At 39.8% G+C, this 20,179-nt stretch overlaps 1 pseudogene; it reads left to right on the top strand.

Moving 5' to 3' along the window:
• Positions 1 to 969: 969 nt before the first annotated feature.
• On the top strand, positions 970 to 20,111 carry LOC127427783 (homeodomain-interacting protein kinase 1-like; annotated as a pseudogene).
• Positions 20,112 to 20,179: the final 68 nt, after the last annotated feature.

The raw sequence follows: 20,179 nt of genomic DNA, 5'->3' as shown, positions 1-20,179 counted from the left end.
ATAACTAAAGCATATCACCACATAACTTCGCCAGTTAATGACTTACATCAAGAGTCTTTTCCCCTGAAATGTTATGTTTTAATATGCAGATTAGCTTGTTTTGGTTAATTTAGAAGAAATCTACAGATGCAAACAGACGGAGGGTAGTAGGCTTAAAACAAACACCATCTAAATGTGTAACTAAAGAAGACTATGGTTTCTGTGAACTGATTATTTTGTAGAAATATGTTGAGTATGAAACAATTGCGTGAGTGTGAGGGAATTAAAATAAGGAAGTGGTAAGGAAGTCAGAGTTGTGTTAATATATTTAATGTTTTGTTTAAAAACATTTTTTTTTAAATAAATATTTATGAGAAGTGCCCTTTTTAACCACTTGAGCCCCTGCCCCCCAAAATGTCTGTGCATGTCCCTGAGTGCCTCTGCAAACACTGTAGTGACCTGACAGATATCTGTACAAGAAAAAAAAAGCCCCTCATAAAGATGAAAGTGCCTCTGAAAATCATAATCAGGGGGCAAAGATTTCCCCTTTTATAAAAACATAAATTTCTGACACTGGTGCCAAATTGCTGATTTGTTTATAATTTTCCAATCTAATGTATGCTTCCAAGTCTATCACTAATCACTCTCACAATCTTCACAAAATATTTATTTTACTATTTTAGCCAGCTAGATAACTTAACCTTTGTAGCATATTTACATTAGCCAAAAAAACAACAGTGTTAAATACATTACAGAAAACCAAATATTTATGTGTGCAAAGCATAAAAACAAATGATCAACAAACATAAAATTTTGTGACAACAGCTCTGACCTGATAGGGCAGGTGATGTTTCCCTGGGCCATCTTTATTTTTCAGCCCTGCAGACACCTCTGTTTTTGGAAGCAATGTGAGTGTTTACATTTAGTACTGCTTTTGTGCTCTTTTTGTATTTGAAAGTGTGAAATTTTATTCATTTAATATTCACAGGCATGGCTTCGCAGCTGCAGGTATTCTCTCCTTTATCTGTGTCTTCCAGTGCCTTCTGCAGGATGAAAAAAATTAAAGTATAGAGCTGTGCTTGGGATGCCTCCAAAGAAGTGTACAGTTCTGTAGGCCAAGCACACAGCTTCATCCCTGCAGTGGGCCTCCCTTTCGGCACCTCCGGCCTGGTCTCCTCTGGGGGGGCCCCCTTCTCGGGGCCAGGTGGTGGTCCATGCATCCGACAGCACCGGGAGCCTCCCGCGTGGTTCCAGCCGAAGAGCCTCCCACAACAACCACCACTCAGAATCCCATTCCACCCGTACACAGAGGTACGGCGTGAAACGGAAGAACGAGGAGGTGGGGGTAGTGGTAGCAGCAGCATTCAGATTCTGGAGGAGCTTTCTGCACCTGCCTTCTCCGCCCACACAGGAGGAGCTGGAGCTACTGCTCAGTCCATCCCCCCCTCAGCACTCACCACCAAAAGCAGCAGCTCCAATGGGGAGGGGGACTACCAGCTGGTCCAACATGAGATCCTCTGCTCAGTTTCCAACAGCTATGAAGTTCTTGAGTTTCTCGGTCGGGGAACATTTGGGCAGGTGGCGAAGTGCTGGAAAAGAAGCACCAGTGAGATCGTGGTCATCAGAATCTTGAAGAACCATCCGTCATATGCACGTCAGGGACAGATTGAGGTGTGTTATAATGTAAAGGGGTTAATACTTTGTGACCATTTACTATTTACCATCAATTAGCAAGTATCAATTTTATTTGGGAGACTGCAGTTGCCATGTTCTATTTTCTCTTAAGCCCAAAGTGTACTTCGGTTCTGAACGCTAATCGTTTGTGTACAGGACGTGTGACACAAATGTAATTATCAGCTGCAGCCTGACTTTTCTAACCACGCATACTCTGAATGTGCAGTATGTGTATGCACCTGGAATTATTTGCACTAAGTCCACAAGGTGGCAACACTCACAACTGAGCTGTTGCAGTCTAAAGATGTGCTAGAAGATGTAATCACAACAGTGGCTGTGCATATCAAGAGCGTGTGTGTGAAGAGGTCAGGAGATACCTGCATTTGTATAACTCGATTCTGAAGAACTTTGAAGACATCTTTATGGGTCTAAACTTGTTAAGAGAAATAGTCCAAGATCTCATGGAAGTCGTAGCGAGCATATGTTAACCACATACACTGGCGGCCAAAAGTTTGGAATAGTGTACAGATTTTGCTGTTTCGGAAGGAATTGTTACTTTAATTCACCAAGGTGGCATTCAACTGGTCACAAAGTATAGTCAGGACATTACTGATGTACAAAACAGCACCATCACTATTTGAAAATAGTCATTGTTGATCAAATCTAGACAGGCCCCATTTCCAGCAGTCATCACTCCAACACCTTATCCTTGAGTAATTGCTAATTTGGTACTAGAAAATCACTTGCCATTATATCAAACACATTTGAAAGTTATTTGGTTTGTTAAATGAAGCTTAACATTGTCTTTGTGTTTGTTTTTGAGTTGCCACAGTATGCAATAGACTGGCATGTCTTAAGGTCAATATTAGGTCAGAAATGGCAAAAAAGAAACCGCTTTCTCTAGAAACTCATCAGTCAATCATTGTTTTGAGGAATGAAGGATATACAATGCTTGAAATTGCCAAAAAACTGAAGATTTCATACAAAGGTGTACACTACAGTCTTCAAAGACAAAGGACAACTGGCTCTAACAAGGACAGAAAGAGATGTGGAAGGCCCAGATGTACAACTAAACAAGATAATAAGTACATCAGAGTCTCTAGTTTGAGAAATAGACACCTCACATGTCCTTAGCTGACAACTTCATTGAATTCTACCCACTCAACACCAGTTTCATTTACAACAGTAAAGAGAAGACTCGGGTGCAGGCCTTATGGGAAGAATTGCAAAGAAAAAGCCACTTTTGAAACAGAAAGGAAATGTTAGGGTGGGCAAAGAAACGCAGACATTGGACAACAGATAATTGGAAAAGAGTGTTATGGATCTTAACCCCATTGAGCGTTTGTTACAGCTAGACTGTAAGGTGTGTGAGAAGTGCCCGACAAGACAGCCACATCTATGGCAAGCTACAGGAAGTGTGGGGGGAAATGTCACCTGAGTATCTGGACAAACTGTCAGCTAGAATGCCAAGGATCTGCAAAGCTGTCACCGCTGCATGTGGATGATTTTTTTATGAGAAATCTTTGAAGTAGTTTAAAAATTCTAATTGTAATAGTAATTTTTCACGCTATTAATGTCCTGACTATACATTGTGATCAGTTGAATGCCACTTTGGTGAATAAAAGTACCAATTTCTTTCCATAAGAGCAAAATGTGTACATTATTCCAAACTTTTGGCCGCCAGTGTATGTATGCACGCAGTCAAATGAAGTATATTTTGAAAGGCTAGCATTTAACTGCAAACGCTAAGTGTTCGCGTCAAAGCCGAAATATACCCTGGGCTTTACTCCGTAATGGAACTAATGCAGCGTTTCATTGAAATTTAGATGTGGAAATATTCCTACCTGATATCTCTGACTTCCGACTGTAATGGCGTTCCATTGCCTGATGCTTGAAAGATGACTTAAGAAGAAACAATTTGCAGTGCTAGCATTTGTGATGCTTATTGCAGGGTATAAACAATACTATACAGTGCTAGCATTTGTTTTGCAGGTGTTAATTTATCAACGGAATGGTTAATTTTCCAAGTTTTACACCCCTGATTCTATAAACAGTTTGTGTCATCAGAGGTTAAATTGGGCCAGAACGCATTCCGGCTCCTTCAATTCCAAAAAGAAAAAAATGTGACATCACCCGATTTTAGGGTTGCTCCATCTCCGATATCCCAATTTAACCCCTGTTTATCATCATAATGTGACTTCGCCCATGTACCCCCTTAAGCTAACTGATACAATACCTCTTCCAGGTGAGCATATTGAACCGACTCAGTGCGGAAAATGCTGACGAGTTCAATTTTGTTCGCTCCTATGAGTGTTTCCAACACAAGGGCCACACATGCCTGGTGTTTGAGAGGCTTGAGCAAAACATGTATGACTTCCTGAAGCACAGCAAGTTCAGCCCACTGCCCCTGCGTCACATCTGGCCAATCCTGCAGCAGGTGGCCACGGCCCTGAAGAAGCTCAAGAGCCTGGGCATTATTCATGCTGACCTGAAGCCTGAGAACATCATGCTGGTGGACCCCATCAGACAGCCCTACAGGGTGAAGGTCATTGACTTTGGATCGGCCAGTCACATCTCTAAAGCCGTCTGCTCGACTTATCTCCAGTCTCACTACTATAAGTGAGAAGAGATTATCAGTGATCTATACTTGTTATGGGAGTTTACTATTTCCCCCCAGGAGGGATGAATTCCACAATTATGAGATCATGATGTAATAACCACTTTATTGCTTTATTTGTAAAAGAGTTTGTAAAAATTTGTTTATTAAAGAGAAATACAGCTTATGGCCATTCTTATGCTATTGAAATGGTTCACAAAGGTGCATCTTTTGTATTTTTAGAGCCCCTGAGATCATCCTGGATCTGCCTTTCTGTGAAGCCATTGACATGTGGTTATCGCAGAACTCTTTTTGGGCTGGCCTTTGTATCCAGGAGCTTCGGAATATGACCAGGTCACATATATAATTTTATTACACAGCTCTGTGTAATAATTTATTCTTATAGGTCAATCGCAGCATTTTGCAGTCAAATATTTTAGTTTAATATCTGCTAAACTGTATAATTGACCATTGTCCCAGGCAGTCTCTCGTATCATTCCGCTGGGGTCCTGATCACCCTGTCAGGTTTATTTTGTGATAATAACCAGCTGAATGACCCACTCCATTCTGACTTAATGATCACTTCATTGTAACTAGCTTAACAACTGTATCTTACTTAGCTTTTTAAAGGAGTCATAATATTACATTTGAATTAAACATTTAAATTGAATTAAAATTTCCTTGATCTTTTCACATGTACGAGTTCATTGTACTATAAACATTTACTGTAAGTTTTAGAACTCAAAACTTCCTTCTCACTGCAAAAAGAGCATTTTTATGAAACCAAGCAGCCAAAACGACACGTTGTCTACTTCCTCCACATTGTGATGCCAAACTGTGGTAGACATTTGCATGGACTGCCTCTACAACAGGACATCAACTCCTGCTTTACCTTATTACTGTGCTTCTGTAGACCCGCCCCAACCCGCCAATCATGACAGTGGGCGTTTACTGTTGGGTCTTAAAGGAGAAGCAGCACCAAAACAGAGCATTTCTGACAGAGAATGAGGGTGGAAAATGATCATGTATTACATATACAGTATATAACTGTATGTGTTTTGTGTGCAAAAAATTACTAATATTATAAGTGAACCTCAAGGAACATATTATAAATAAATTAAAATAAAAAAGTCATGTCAAGACCCCTTTAATGTTTTTTTTTTTTTTTTAGCAGTGTGTTGAAAAACACTATTTCTTGACTTTCTGATCTGTTCTGCCTTAAAGGGATAGTTCACCCAAAATGAAAATTCTCTCATTATTTACTCACACTTCTGGCATCCCAGATGTGTATGACTTTCTTCTGCAGAACAGAAATTATGATTTTTAGAAGAATATTTCAGTTTTATAGTTTCATACATGCAAGTGAATGGGTGCCAAAACTTTGAAGCTCCAAAATCCAGGGAGCATTAAAGTAATCCATATGACTCCAGTGGTTAGACATATTGTGATGGGTATGGGTGAGAAACAGATCAATATTTAAGTCAATTTTGATAATAAATTCTCCTCCCTGCCCAGAAGGGACTTAAATATTGATCTGTTTCTCACCCACACCTATCACATCACTTCAAAAGATGTGGATTTAACCACCAGAGTCATCCGGAGTACTTTTATGTTGCCCTTATGTGGATTTTGGAGCTTAAAAATTTTGGCACCCATTCACTTGCATTATATGGACCTACAGAGCTGAAATATTCTTCTAAAAATCTTAATTTGGGTTCTGCAGATTATAGAAAGTCATGCATTTATTATTATGAATTTAAATTTTTGGGTGAAGTAACCCGTTAAGGTTTGCTTTGACTGTTTTTTTGCAATATGGATAGTTTCGCACACAGTCGAGCATTCGGCTTTTCAAAGTATACTCTTTTCACCACGAGTGAATATGAACGCGTTCGACACATGCGCTTTACGACTGCTTTGTGATGCTCTTTAAGTACAGTCAACAGCAGGCGCATGTGCAGACGATGCATACAGATGATGCACACAGACGAGGACTTGGTCCACACGTGACCCAGATTTTCTCAAAACGCGAACAGTCCGTGCAGACTGTGCTGATGACGAAATTTGCGTCTTGCATACTGTGCATATTCCAATCAGCAGCTCGGAAAACCGAAGTGTACAGTTGAAGTCAGGAGTTTACATACACCTTAGACAAATATATTTAAACTCAGTTTTTCACAATTACTGACATTTAATCGTAGAAAACATTCCCTGTCTTAGGTCAGTTAGGATCACTATTTTAAGAATGTTAAATGTCAGTACAATAGTAGAGAGAATGATTTATTTCAGCTTTTATTTCTTTTCATCACATTCCCAGTGGGTCAGAAGTTTACAAACACTTTGTTAGTATTTGGTAGCATTGCCTTTAAATTGTTTAACTTGGGTCAAACGTTTTGGGTAGCCTTCCACAAGCTTCTCAGGTTTGTAGGCCTCCTTGCTCGCACATGCTTTTTCAGTTCTGCCCACTAATTTTCTATCGGATTGAGATCAGGGCTTTGTGATGGCCACTCCAATATCTTGACTTTGTTGGCTGATATCTTGAGATGTTGCTTTCAATATATCCACATAATTTTCCTTCCTCATGATGCCATCTATTTTGTGAAGTGCACCAGTCCATCCATCAGCAAAGCACCCCCACAACATGATGCTGCCATCCCCATGCTTCACGGTTAGGATGGTGTTCTTCGGCTTGCAAGTCTCACCCTTTTTCCTACAAAAATAATAATGGTCATTATAGCCATGCAGTTCGATTTTTGTTTCATTAAACCTGAGGACATTTCCCAAAAAAGTAAGATCTTTGTCCCCATGTGCACTTGCAAACTGTAGTCTGGCATTTTTATGGTGGTTTTGTAGCAGTGGCTTCCTTGCTGAGCAGCCTTTAAGGTTATGTCGATATAGGACTCGTTTTACTGTGGATATGGATACTTGTCTACCTGTTTCCTCCAGCATCTTCACAAGGACCTTTGCTGTTGTTCTGAGATTGATTTGCACTTTTCGTACCAAAATATGTTCATCTCTAGGAGACAGAATGTGTCTCCTTCCTGAGCAGTAAGATGGCTGTATGGTCCCATGGGTTTATACTTGCACACTATTGTTTGTACAGATGAACGTGGCACCTTCAGGTGTTTGGAAATTGCTCCCAAGGATGAACCAGACTTGTGGAGGTCCAAAAATTTTTTTTCTGAGGTCTTGGCAAAGAGGCACAGAGTTTGAAGTTAGGCCTTAAAATACATCCACAGGTACACCTTCAATTCAGTACACCTCCTATCAGAAGCTAATTGTCTGAAGGCTTGACATCATTTTCTGGAGTTTTCCAAGCTGCTTAAAGGCACAGTTGAATTAGTGTATGTAAACTTCTGACCCACTGGAATTGTGATATAGTCAATTAAAAGTGAAACAATCTGTTTGTAAACAATTGTTGGAAAAATTGCTTGTCATGCACAAAGTAGATTTCCTAAACGACTTGCCAAAACTATAGTAAACTAATATTAAATCTGTGGAGTGGTTAAAAAATTTGTTTTAATGACTTCAACCTTAGTGTATGTAAAATTATGACTTCAACTGTACTTTGGCCTTTAGTACTTGTGTATAGTGCTGCTATGAAATCACGTTTGCCACAGGATTAGCATTCTTGCATTTAGTTTAAGTACCCAACTTATCCTTGCTTTTTTTTTTTTTTACCCTCTCTAGATTTGATATATTTCTCAGACACAGGGTTTGCCTCTGGAGTATCTTTTGAGTGCTGGCACAAAGACCAGCTGCTTTTTCAACAGAGGACCAGACTCCAGCTATCCATTGTGGAGGTTAAAACTCAGAATCAACTTAAGTATCAAGTTTTTAGCTATTTAAGTAATAAGTGATGCATGTATTTGTTAAACCAGACCTCATCTGAGCATGAAACTGAAATGGGCATTAAGTCCAAAGAAGCAAGAAAGTACATCTTCAGCTGTTTAGATGACATGATGCAGGTAAGCAGAAATAAGTGTGTGAAAATAGACAATAATAGATCAGTCTCATCTAAAGCCACTGGCCGGTATAATGGTTGACCTCTTTATTAAAATACCATATTGAGGACTTTCGATGATGTTTCCTTTTCGTGGTCAATAACATGTTAAGAAAGAAGGATGTTATTTGAATGTTTTTGTTTCCTGAAGGTCTTCCATCTTCTAGTAAAGCATCTAGCTATCCTGTCAGGATGGAGAATGGGGTTCCTGTTGTCCAGCAGAACCAGTCCACACAGCCTCTTCAAATTCAACCGAGTATGCTGACACAGGTAAGACCTACAGCACAGGCAGTGAAATGGATATGATGGGAGAGTATTTTACTCTGAAATTTAATTGCTGCAATCTGATGATTTGAAAATGAATTGAATTGAGTCAGAGAAAGAAGGAATGTCAAATCTTAAAGTCTGCACTGACCACACCTATTCCACTACTGGCAAGTGCCGGTAAATGGCACATGATGTCACAGCCTTGTGCCCTTGACCTGAGTCTTTTGTCTAATCTTTCCATACTTTTTGCTCCTATTCCCTCCATGGTGCCCCTTCTCTGTAGGGCTCCTGTACGCCTCTGATAGTGGCCATGCTGCACCCCCACACAGAGGGAATGACATCCCAGTACCCGCTGCCCCTGGCACTGGGCTGTGGGGCAGGAAGGCCTACCCTACTGGAGCAGACAGCCACAGTGCTGATAAAGAGAGACCCACCCAGCACTCTCCCACTAACATTATCATTTCTCATTGCCCCTCTCCACCCTGTTTCCTCTTCTACTTTATTGTTCTCCCTCAATTCTACTTTAGCCGGGTTCACACTGACCATGTTTACGTGCACTTAACAAAATTGTAACGGCCATCTGCGCCCCCGGCCTCTGGACCACCTCGAACTTAAAATGCTGCAGAGCTAGGTACCAACGGGTGATCCATGCAATGGAGCCACTGGAGCGAGGCGTGGTCCGAACAGAGGGTGAAAGCACGCCCCAACAAATAGTATCGGAGGGTGAGGACCGCCCACTTGATGGCCAAACACTCCTTTTCAATGGTGCTGTACTTGGTCTCTCTCAGCGAGTGCTTACAACTAATGTACAGCACAGGGCGCTCCTCCCCCTCCACCATCTGGGAAATTACTTCTCCCACCGCCCTGTCTGATGCATCCGTCTGAAAGATAAAAGGGAGAGTGAAGTCAGGAGAGTGCAATAACAGCCCGCCGCAAAGTGCAGCCTTCACCCGTGTGAACCCCTGCTGACACAGCTCCATCCGCTGGACCGGATCTGGTGCCCCCTTTTTAGTCAGATCAGTCAGAGGGCTGGTGATGGTCGAATAGTTAGGCATAAACCTACGATAATAGCCAGCCAGCCCCAGGAACTGTCTCACCTTCTTTTTGGTCTTAGATCTCGGGCAGGCTGCAATCGCTGTGGTCTTATCTATTTGGGGCTGCACCTGCCCATGACCCAAGTGGAAGCCCAGATACCACACTTCCTCCCACGCAGTTGCACACTTCTTTAGGTTTTCCGTGAGTCCCGTCCATCGCAATGACCTCAGCAGCGTGCGGTCTGAGAAAGTGTTTGCGGTGTTGCTCTGGGGTTCGGCCGACCTATTGCATGATGGCTTTCTTCAGATCTTCATACACCAGGAGGTTGGATGCAGGTAGTTGATGGGCTGTGAGTTGGGCTTCCCTGGACGACATCGGCACGACACGCGCCGCCCACTGAGTGCTGGGCCAGTTCCATGCTCCCGCCGTCCACTCGAAGAGCTCAAGGAACACCTCAGAGTCATCTTGAGGTCCCATCTTAATCAGCGTGATGTGCGGTACGGCCGTAGGTGGGTCTTGGGTCACATATACACATTTATACACCAAAATAAAACATCGACTGTCCCTCACGTTTGCGTATATGCACTTGTACATTGGCGGAATCCCAGAGTTTTACATCAGAGGGAAACCCCACTATTGCAGCATAATTTTGCTGCAGGTTGCAATGGAAAGTTAAGGACACAAACGCAGCAACAACTCTGGAATATCTGGAAATAAAGCAAAGCAACAGAGAATAAAATAGCGAAGTACTCGGATCCCATGTTTGTTATTTACATAAGCATAAAAGTGTACGTCTATAATGCATCTTTCGATCTTTTTCTTTCAGCTCTCTTTTTTTCTAATCCCTCTTGCCCTGTTTACACGTGGTATTAAATACATTTTAGGTGAATCATTTGAAACAAAACTAAAACCAGGTGGAAACGGGGTCAAAAACATTTTGAGATTCGTCCACTTCAGCCATATTCAGAGGCAGTTGAAATCACATGTGAACACATCGCACTTGCAGTTATAGATTCAAAGGCGTTCCAACAGTGAAAGACCACCTACTCACCTGTCAATCAAATTCTGTGATATAAAGAGATAGTTCACCCAAAAATAAAAATTCAAATTTACTCAGCCTCATGCCATCCCAGATGTGTATGACTTTCTTTCTTCTGCAGAACTCAAGTGAAGACTTTTAGAAGAATATCTCAGCTCTGTAGGGACATAAAATGCAAGTGAATGGTGGCCAGACCTTTGAAGCTCCAAAAACCACTTAAAGGCAGCATAAAAATAATCCATATTCCAGTGGTTAAATCCATGCCTTCAGAAACAATATGATAGGTGTGGGTGTGAAATAGATTAATATTAAGTCTTTTTTTTTTTACTATAAATGCTCCTCCCTGACCAGTAGGTGGTGATATGCACTAAGAATGGGAGTTGCCAATAACAAAAGAAAGTGAAAGTGGAGATTTATAGGAGAAAAGGACTTTATTGTTGATCTGTTTCACACCCACACCTATCATTTCCCTTCTGAAGATTCCTATGGATTACTTTTATGCTGCCTTTATGTACTTTTTGAAGCTTAAAAGTATTGGCCACCATTCACTTGCATTGTATGTCCCTACAGAGCTGAGATATTCTTCTAAAAATCTTAGTTTGTGTTCTGCAGAAGAAAGAAAGTCTTACACATCTGGGATGGCAATAGGGTGAGTAAATGATCAGAGAACTTTAATTTCTTGAATTTTTGGAAAATAACTTTTTCCCATTCTGTCTTTATGATCTATTTCTTTTTTTCTTTCTGATCTCTCTTTTATCTGTGCTTTCTGCTTTGGATCTCTGTTTTTCTCATCCCCCCACCCTCTACTTAAATCCCTCCCCTCTCATTCTCTTTCAGTGCAGGTCTGCTATAGGCATGGGAGGCATGTGCTGGCTCTTCTGTGCTTTGCTTGCAGCTTCTTGTTGTGTGATGTATATTTTTCCCCTTCTTTGACCTTCCACCCCTCTTTCCATCCCAGCCTCACTGTCTGTTTGGCCCTCCTCTCAGGGGAGGAGACTGACCTTGTCCACACCTCTAAAACACTTCCAATCAAGTTCCTTTCCCTCTCATAGTCATGTCTGTCTGCAGGTACCCTAGTGCTGCCCATACTGGCATGGCAGATTCATTTTCTTGACTATTTAACAGCCGTGATTCTTCCCAACAGGTTGCCGGACTACTCTTCCCTCCCTCCTCTCTTAATTTTAATGCTTGCGTATGATTTATTTACATTTATTTGGCATGTCGTGCTTGCCTTGGCTTTTAAAATCATATCAAATGCCTGTGCTACATCTAAAGCTAAAAGCTGCCTTATGCCTCTCTGGGAGAGAGTTGCAGAATTATTTTGTGCATTTGTTGATTTTTCAGTTTGTTGTTTAGTTTAATGGTATGCAATGATGTCACACTGCCTGTGTCTCATCAGCATATTAGTCAGAGTTCTGCATGACACTATAGATGTGTGAATTCAGATTTAAATAGCCATTAATCATCAATGCATTTATTACACATTGTGTGGTGCAAGTTTGGTCATAATTGTTGTTATCCACAGTCATTTACCCAACAGATACTCATACACTCTGCGTGGCAGCAGGTGCCTGGCATGACCATCCACAATTCCTGCTACCAGTCTGTAGTGACCAAATCACCTCTGGAGGCCCTTCTGTCTGAGAGCACGACACAGCAAACATCAAGCTGGAGGTAACCTACTTTTCAATGAATCATCTACACAGCAGTGTTACTATCATTAAAGGGGTCATGACATGCCTTTTTTTTTTATTTTAACATGTTCCTTGAGGTTCACTTATAATATTTGAAACATTTTTATTTGCACAGAAAACAGTCAGATATTTGTAAAACATAATCATTTTCCATCCTCATTCTGACCCTCTGTCAGAAACGCTCAGTTTTGGTGCTGCTTCTCCTTTAAGGGTGTGTTCACGCTTGTAGTTCGGTTCTCTTGGTTCTCTTGGTCCGGACCAAAAAAGAAAATGATACATATAGTCCTGGTTTGCTTAGCGTTCACACTGGCATTTTTAACACAGAACCTAAAGATATAAAACAAAAGGCATCAGGAAAAAGTCACAACCTGATTGGACAGCTTTTATGACGTATGTTTTGCGACAGAACTTGCAGAACATCCAAAATAATGCTGGCTGCTGGGCGAAATGCGCTCGTTAAATTTATATATGTATATATGGTGGTATTTTTACCAGCTGAGAACAAACGAAGAGAAAATAAATTGTGTAAAGGAGTCAAAACAACGCCAGGAATTCCTCCGTTGCACACACAAACGAAGATATGCTGCAAGGATGGCTGACGTTGGTTCCGACGCCTGTCCCGAACTGTAATGGGCAGCATGGCTCCTATGATGAGAAGAATCAGGTATGCTTGAGGTCAGTATTAAAGGCAAATTACTTCCTGTTTTTAGTCCGTTTAGACGTCTTTGGTCCATGTTGCTTACATATATCAATCGAACCACACCAGAGTTCGTTTTGAAGCGGACCGAGACTCACTATTCAGGGGGTCTCGGTCTGCTTGTTTGGTGCGCACCAAGGTTCGGATGGCGGCGTTCACACTTGTTCAAATGAACCGCACTAACAGAGCAATCGCACCAGAATTCGTTTTAATCGAACCAAACCTGCCAAGTGTGCACACACCCTAAGACTGAGAGTATGGCCACTGTTATGATTGGCTCTCTGCTCTCTCCTTGCCATCTCACTGCTCACCGCTACTGGGCGGGGCTACAGAAGTGAGAAGGTAAAGTAGGTGTTGATGTGTTGTTGTGGAGGTGGTCAGATGCAAATGTCAACCACAGTGTGACATCACAATGTGGAGGAAGTAGAGAATGAGTCATTTTGGCAGCTTTGTTTCAACAAATGCTCAATTTGCAGTGAGGAGGAAGTTGAGTTTTGAAACTTACAGGATGTTTTTATAGTACAGTGACCCTTTTTTTATGTTAAAAGATCAATAACATTTTTATTCCTCATGTCATGACCCCTTACATTAAATTTCTTTTAACCTGTAATATAAAATCAAAATTAACAAAATTGGAGAAAATGAAACTAAACTAAAATACCTTTTTATAACTCCAAAACTAACTTTAGTTTTTATCTGTTTAGTTTAGTATTTAATAAGTTAAATTGACCACAAATGACTTTTTAATTCTCTGAGAAATGAATGCATTATCTTTGGCAGCCCTAAAATACTAAAAACTCAAATTAAAACTAAATATACTAAAAAAAAGTCAGTTGAAAACTGAAAACTTTTTTAAAACTAACAGTCATAGTGTGAAAATGAATGAAAACAAGTCTACATTAAAAGAACAAATTGAAAATAAAGTAAAACTAAAATGTATGTAAAACTGTAATTACCCTGCTTCATGCCAACATAATTTATGTTTAAAAGACCTCGTTGGTTTCTCCTGAAGGGCGTCTCAGTGCATTAAGCACAATGGTGTTCTCCAGCAGAACCCACGCATACTGGGCGACCTCAGTCCAACTCAGACCCTCAGTCGAGGAACATCTGCAGTCACCCGATCACAGAACAAAGAATAGCAGGGTCTGTGGTAGCAGGTATGTATCTATTTACTTTAACACTGCAACAGTTTAAAAGTGACAGTATATATACTTTTTTGGGGGAAAACCTTTAATTTACCCTCTGACCTTTACTTATCAGTCCTTTGGTGGGCTCCCAGTCATACAGTGCTGCCCTCACTCAGGCCATCATTATCGCTGACACTCCCAGCCCTGCTGTCAGTGTCATCACCATACACAGTGACTCATACTAGGAGGATGAAAGGAAGTTCCACCCTGCTAGGTAAGCTCTGTGTTGTTTCATAATAGCACTTAGTAAATTTATTTATTTTTTTATTATTTATTATTAAGTTTAATAAACTGTGTTCTGAATGGAAGACTAGTATTCTGCTTACTACATGCTGTGCAGTGTATTCTACAATATTTAAAGCAGTATGCATTATGCAACGTTTCAGAATGTAGTACGCTATATTTTTGTCACATGACCTCATCATGTTGCATGTTTAATTCAACAGGTGCGTCCAATTGTCATTTCGGAAATAAAAACTTATTTTCTTTTTGGATAAATTGTGGCAGTCAATTAATGAGTCAAGTACATTACACTGTACCTGTAAAATGGTAGTGTTGTTCCCAACAAAGCCATCATTTGTCACAGTGGCATGATGTATTCTTGCAAAAAATTGGTTCCATTTAATATAGTTGTCGGGCTTGCAGAAATGCACCATTTTGAACGATCTTGATGATTATAGCTTGACATGATTTTTTGTTGTAGCTGTGGCCCCAGCCAGAGAAATAATGTGATCAGCTGTGTGACAGTCCATGACTCGGACTCCTCCACTGCCAGTCCTCTCACTCCCAAGATCCAGAATAGTCATGGCAGTGGTGGCTCCATCAGTGAAAACACAGCCTGGGGAAATCTCAGAATCGGCCAAAGTCCAATTAGCTGTAGGTGAGTACTAGGTGTAGTGCTGTTGTCATGCTGTCATTTAGCCAACAAATCTGTGTTGTATGTAATTTTTATAATGATTTATAAAATTATACTACCACTCAAAAGTTTGGACAAACTTACTCATTCTTTATTATTACTATTTTACCACATTTTAGAATAATAGTAAAGTCATCAAAAGCATAAAATAATTCAAATGGAAGTAAGGGAATTATGTAGTAACTGAAGAAAATGCTGGCCACTTGTTGGCTGATTTTCCTTCACTATCCAAAAAATAACAATCCAATTTTAGTTTTGTAAAGAAATGCGTATTTAGGCACATTTTATATTTGTCTTCAAAAATAAATATAATTTTTTGATCAAGTTTAAGATGAGAAACATAAATTTAGTTAAATGTGCCAATTTTTGACTGGTTGTGTGCCTAAAATTTATTAATGGAATGAATTTGTGAAAAGTGTACACTTATAATTTTTTTTTTTTTTATGATGTTCTAGCCCTTACTCAAAATTACTACATGAAGCCTAAGAGAGCTGCTATGAAACAGCCCAGTGGCTCAGGGCAGAGCGTCACTGACTACCAACAGGAGCCTAGCAGATCTTAACCACTCAACCTCAGTCAGCTGACTGCCTTATTCTCAGTATTCAAAAGATAGGACTGAATGATAGGATAGGGTGGGAACTGATAGCACAGGGTAAATCTCATGAAAAAATTTCAGTCCCCTCAAATAATTGTTTATCGTTATTCTTTAACATCCATTTATATATATATATATATATATATATATATATATATATATATATATATATATATATATATATATATATTAAATGGATGTTAAAGAATAACGATAAACAATTATTTGTCGTTAATAATTTGATTGATTAAGCTTATAGTTTGTCGATTAATCCATTTCAGCACAAATGCGTTTAGTAATCTTGCCAGCAGATAGAGAAAAGACTGTCTATAAAGTCATCTGCCGCTAGAGGGTGCACTTCCTCTTGCGCGCAGCATGTCGTGTCATGTCAGCAACAGAATAAAAAACAGGCGCCCATCCTTAACTTCATTCCTAATCATGGAGCGTTTCTCTATAGAGAGATGAACATTACATTTACTGCATAAACCGTGATAGTGTGTTAAAGTACTACATGACAACAAGCATTGTTGATCCACCAGTCTCCCTTTATCATCCATACCGACAATCATGCCAGTTCTCGCCAGGAGCAAACGGGTTTGAATTCATAAATTCATACTAAATACAGCCTTAATGTATTAAAATACACTAAACTGAAAGCATATTAAGAGGAAAATTTCAATACTCTCATTAAGTGTGTTTATTTAAATGATTTTAAAACAGTAGACTACATGCACATACTTCAGTGGCTGTTTCATGTTTTCACATTTCCTTCTACAGTAAGGTATTTTTCTCTGATGTGGATGTTTTTAAGTTTGCATTAGAACAGTTGATCTATCAAAAATCTTTACAAGCTTTAAACCACTTGCATTTATTTTTTAATGATCGATTTTTATTAATTAACATTAACGATTGTCGATTTATATATATATATATATATATATATATATATATATATATATATATATAGGTGGCCAAATGTTTGGAATAATGTACAGATTTTGCTGTTTAGGAAGGAAATTGGTACTTTAATTCACCAAAGTGGCATTCAACTGATCACAAAGTATAGTCAGGACATTACTGATGTAAAAAAACACCACCATCACTATTTGAAAAAAGTAATTTTTGATCAAATCTAGACAGGCCCCATTTCCAGCAGCCATCATGCAATTTGGTACTAGAAAATCACTTGCCATTATATCAAACACAGTTGAAAACTATTTGGTTCATTAAATGAAGCTTAACATTGTCTTTGTGTTGGTTTTTGAGTTGCCACAGTATGCTATAGACTGGCATGTCTTAAGGTCAATATTAGGTCACAAATGGCAAAAAAAGAAACAGCTTTCTCTAGAAACTCGTCAGTCAATCATTGTTTTGAGGAATGGCTATACAATGCTTGAAGATTTCATGCAAAGGTGAACAGTACAGTCTTCAAAAGGGGCTTTTCCAGTGCACGGTACGGCTCAACTCTGCTCGCTTTTTGGGGGTTTTCCACTGTGAATAGTACCTGGTACTTTTTTTAGTACCACATCGGTCGAGGTTCCAAGTGAGCCGAGCTGATATTAAATGTGACGTCAAAACCCTGCAGATCACTGATTGGTCAGAGAGAATCTATAAGCTAGATGGCAGGTTAGCTTACCCTCGTGCGTCGTCTTTGAGCTAACCCAGTGATGTCCTCGTCTGCGCTTTGGTGTATGATTTCCCTAACTCTCCTGTTTGTTTTTTTGCAGTATTTTGTCTTGCTGCCGTCAGCCTCTTTTGAAACAAAGTTTGTCATCTTGCTGTGAAAAACTGCCACATGCCGAGAATCAAGAACACCATTCCTTCGATATCCTCCATTACTCCTTTGTTGTGTGTTTGTGTCGCATTTAAGATGATGTCACGGCAGTAGAGGCAGCGCAACTATGACGATCAACCTATAATCCTACCCACGTTGAGGCTGCACTAAACTGCAGTGGAAAAGCAAGCTCAGAAAAGTAAAGCGAGCAGAGTCGAGTTGAACCGTAACGTGCAGTGGAAAAGTGCCAAAAGACAAAGGACAGCCGGTTCTAACAAGGACAGAAAGAGATGTGGAAGGCCAATTGTACAACTAAACAAGAGGATAAGTACATCAGAGTCTCTAGTTTGAGAAATAGACGCCTCACATGTCCTCAGCTGACAGCTTCATTGAATTCTACCCTCTCAACATCATTTTCATGTACAACAGTAAAGAGAAGACTCGGGTGTACAGGCCATATGGGAAGAATTGCAAAGAAAAAGCCACTTTTGAAAGAGAAAAACAAAAAGAAAAGGTTAGATTCGGCAAAGAAACACAGACATTGGACAACAGATAACTGGAAAAGAGTGTTGTGGATCTTAACCCCATTGAGCTTTTGTGGGATCAGCTAGACTGTAAGGTGTGTGAGAAGTGCCCGACAAGACAACCATATCTATGGCAAGTGCTACAGGAAGTGTGGGGTGAAATGTCACCTGAGTATCTGGACAAACTGACAGCTAGAATGCCAAGGATCTGCAAAGCTGTCATGTGATTTTTTTGATGAGAACTCTTTGAAGTAGTTTAAGAAGTTCTGAACATTTTTTTCAAATTGTAATAGTCATTTTTCACGTTATTAATGTCCTGACTATACATTGTGATCAGTTGAATGCCACTTTGGTGAATAAAAGTACCTATATCTTTCCATAAGAGCAAAGTCTGTACATTATTCCAAACTTTTGGCCACCAGTCAAATTTAATTTGATAAATTTATCAAATTTAAATCAATGCACTTTAGCACGGCTACATTTAGTGTAAAATGCTGCAGCTAGACTTTTGACATGAACTAGGTCTTCTAATCATATTACTCCAGTTTTATCTTCCTTGCATTGGCTGCCAGTTCATTTTAGGGTTGATTTTAAGATTTTATTAATTACATATAAAGCACTACATGGTTTGGCGCCAGAATATTTAGCAGACCATTTAAGACCTTACAAAACAGTTAGACCTCTTAGATCTTCTTGTCATGAATGGTTGGCTGTTCAAAAATCAAGATGCAAAACTAAAGGTGATAGCGCTTTTGTATTGAAGGCCACACGATTTTGGAACAGCCTGCCCTGGGATATAAGCTCTGCTAAATTTGTCACTGTTTTTAAGTCTCATTTAAAACTCATTTGTACAGTCTTGCTTTTACTACTTTGTGAATTTTAGTTTTTACCCTGTGTTTTACTGAGTGTGTTTAGATTTTATGTTTTGTGAATCAATTGTGCTAAATTGTTAAAAGGTGCTTTAAAAATAAAGTTATTATTATATAGGTATGAATAACCTGTCTTTTTCCAGACCACGGTCTCCTCGTCCCAAGATCCAACCAGTGGCTCGTCCTCGCTGCGTCGACAACACACATACCCACCTGCGTCCTCTCATTACTGTCTCCAGGAGGCGCCCTCGTTCACCAGCACCCCCAGCCTTTACACATATCCTGCCCCTGGGGACCTTGGCTCTGCCTCCCACATTGAGCACCTGCTCAACCAGGGCTCCTCCCCCTCCATTCACGTTCCACGCATTAGTCACTATGCAGGCCAGTCTTATCCCAAAGGACTCCATTGGGGGTGTGGTCCACGGACTCTCCACACACTACCAGCAACATTACCCCACCCATCCTTACGTAAGCACCAGCACCACTAGAGGAAGCGTGGTGTATTACGGCTATCAGCTCAGGCCTAGAAGGGTCACTCAGTATCCCTCATATGAGACACACAGACTGATGTCACTTAGGACCACATCTTGAAATTTCTTGATCGACAGACCTGCCATCAACTGCTGCAACTGGTTTTACCTTTATCCTATTTATGTTAACCGTTTTAGAAAGACTTTTTTTTATATTAATATTTAGAACTATTATATTTAGCAATTTTTAAGGTGCACCTGTTCAATGATAATTCTAGTGCATGGTTAGCACAATATATTTTCTTAGCTCGAACGCTGACATGTTTTTAATTCATAAGCAATAGCAAAATAATGCTGACATAAAGGAACAGGGATCATGATATAGTATATTGTCTATTCAACTAAAATCCTTACACTATTCCTTTAGCCTTTTATATATATATATATGTTAGTAAAAGTCCTGGTAGAAATTTACAGTGTATGTACTGAGGAATATCGATGGTTATAAGGAGTAACATCAATTTCCTGTTTTATGTGTGCTAGAATTGTTTTAATCATGTCAAAATTCATACATTTTCTATGGAGAAAAGGGGGCTAATTATATACCTGAAGAGCTGGGATGTCAAAGCCAATTAAAATGTGATGTTTTGTGTTGCTATAGTCAATAAGTCACCTAGAAAATCATAATTACACACTGATGATAGGTTTTCTGAAATTCTGCTTGTGTGGTTTGTGTGCAGCATTTAAGAGTAGTCTGCTTTTCAAACTAGAGTACGCCAAAACAAACTGTCTGTAACAACAGGTCGATGATTTGAGAGTTTGAGCTCATTGGTAACATTGCGATCTTGGATATTTGTATGACA

This window comes from Myxocyprinus asiaticus, chromosome 37 (assembly GCF_019703515.2).
Source record: "Myxocyprinus asiaticus isolate MX2 ecotype Aquarium Trade chromosome 37, UBuf_Myxa_2, whole genome shotgun sequence".
Lineage (NCBI taxonomy): Eukaryota > Metazoa > Chordata > Actinopteri > Cypriniformes > Catostomidae > Myxocyprinus > Myxocyprinus asiaticus.
The sequence above is the reverse complement of the archived record's forward strand: the minus strand, read 5'-3'. Positions and strand labels throughout refer to the sequence as shown.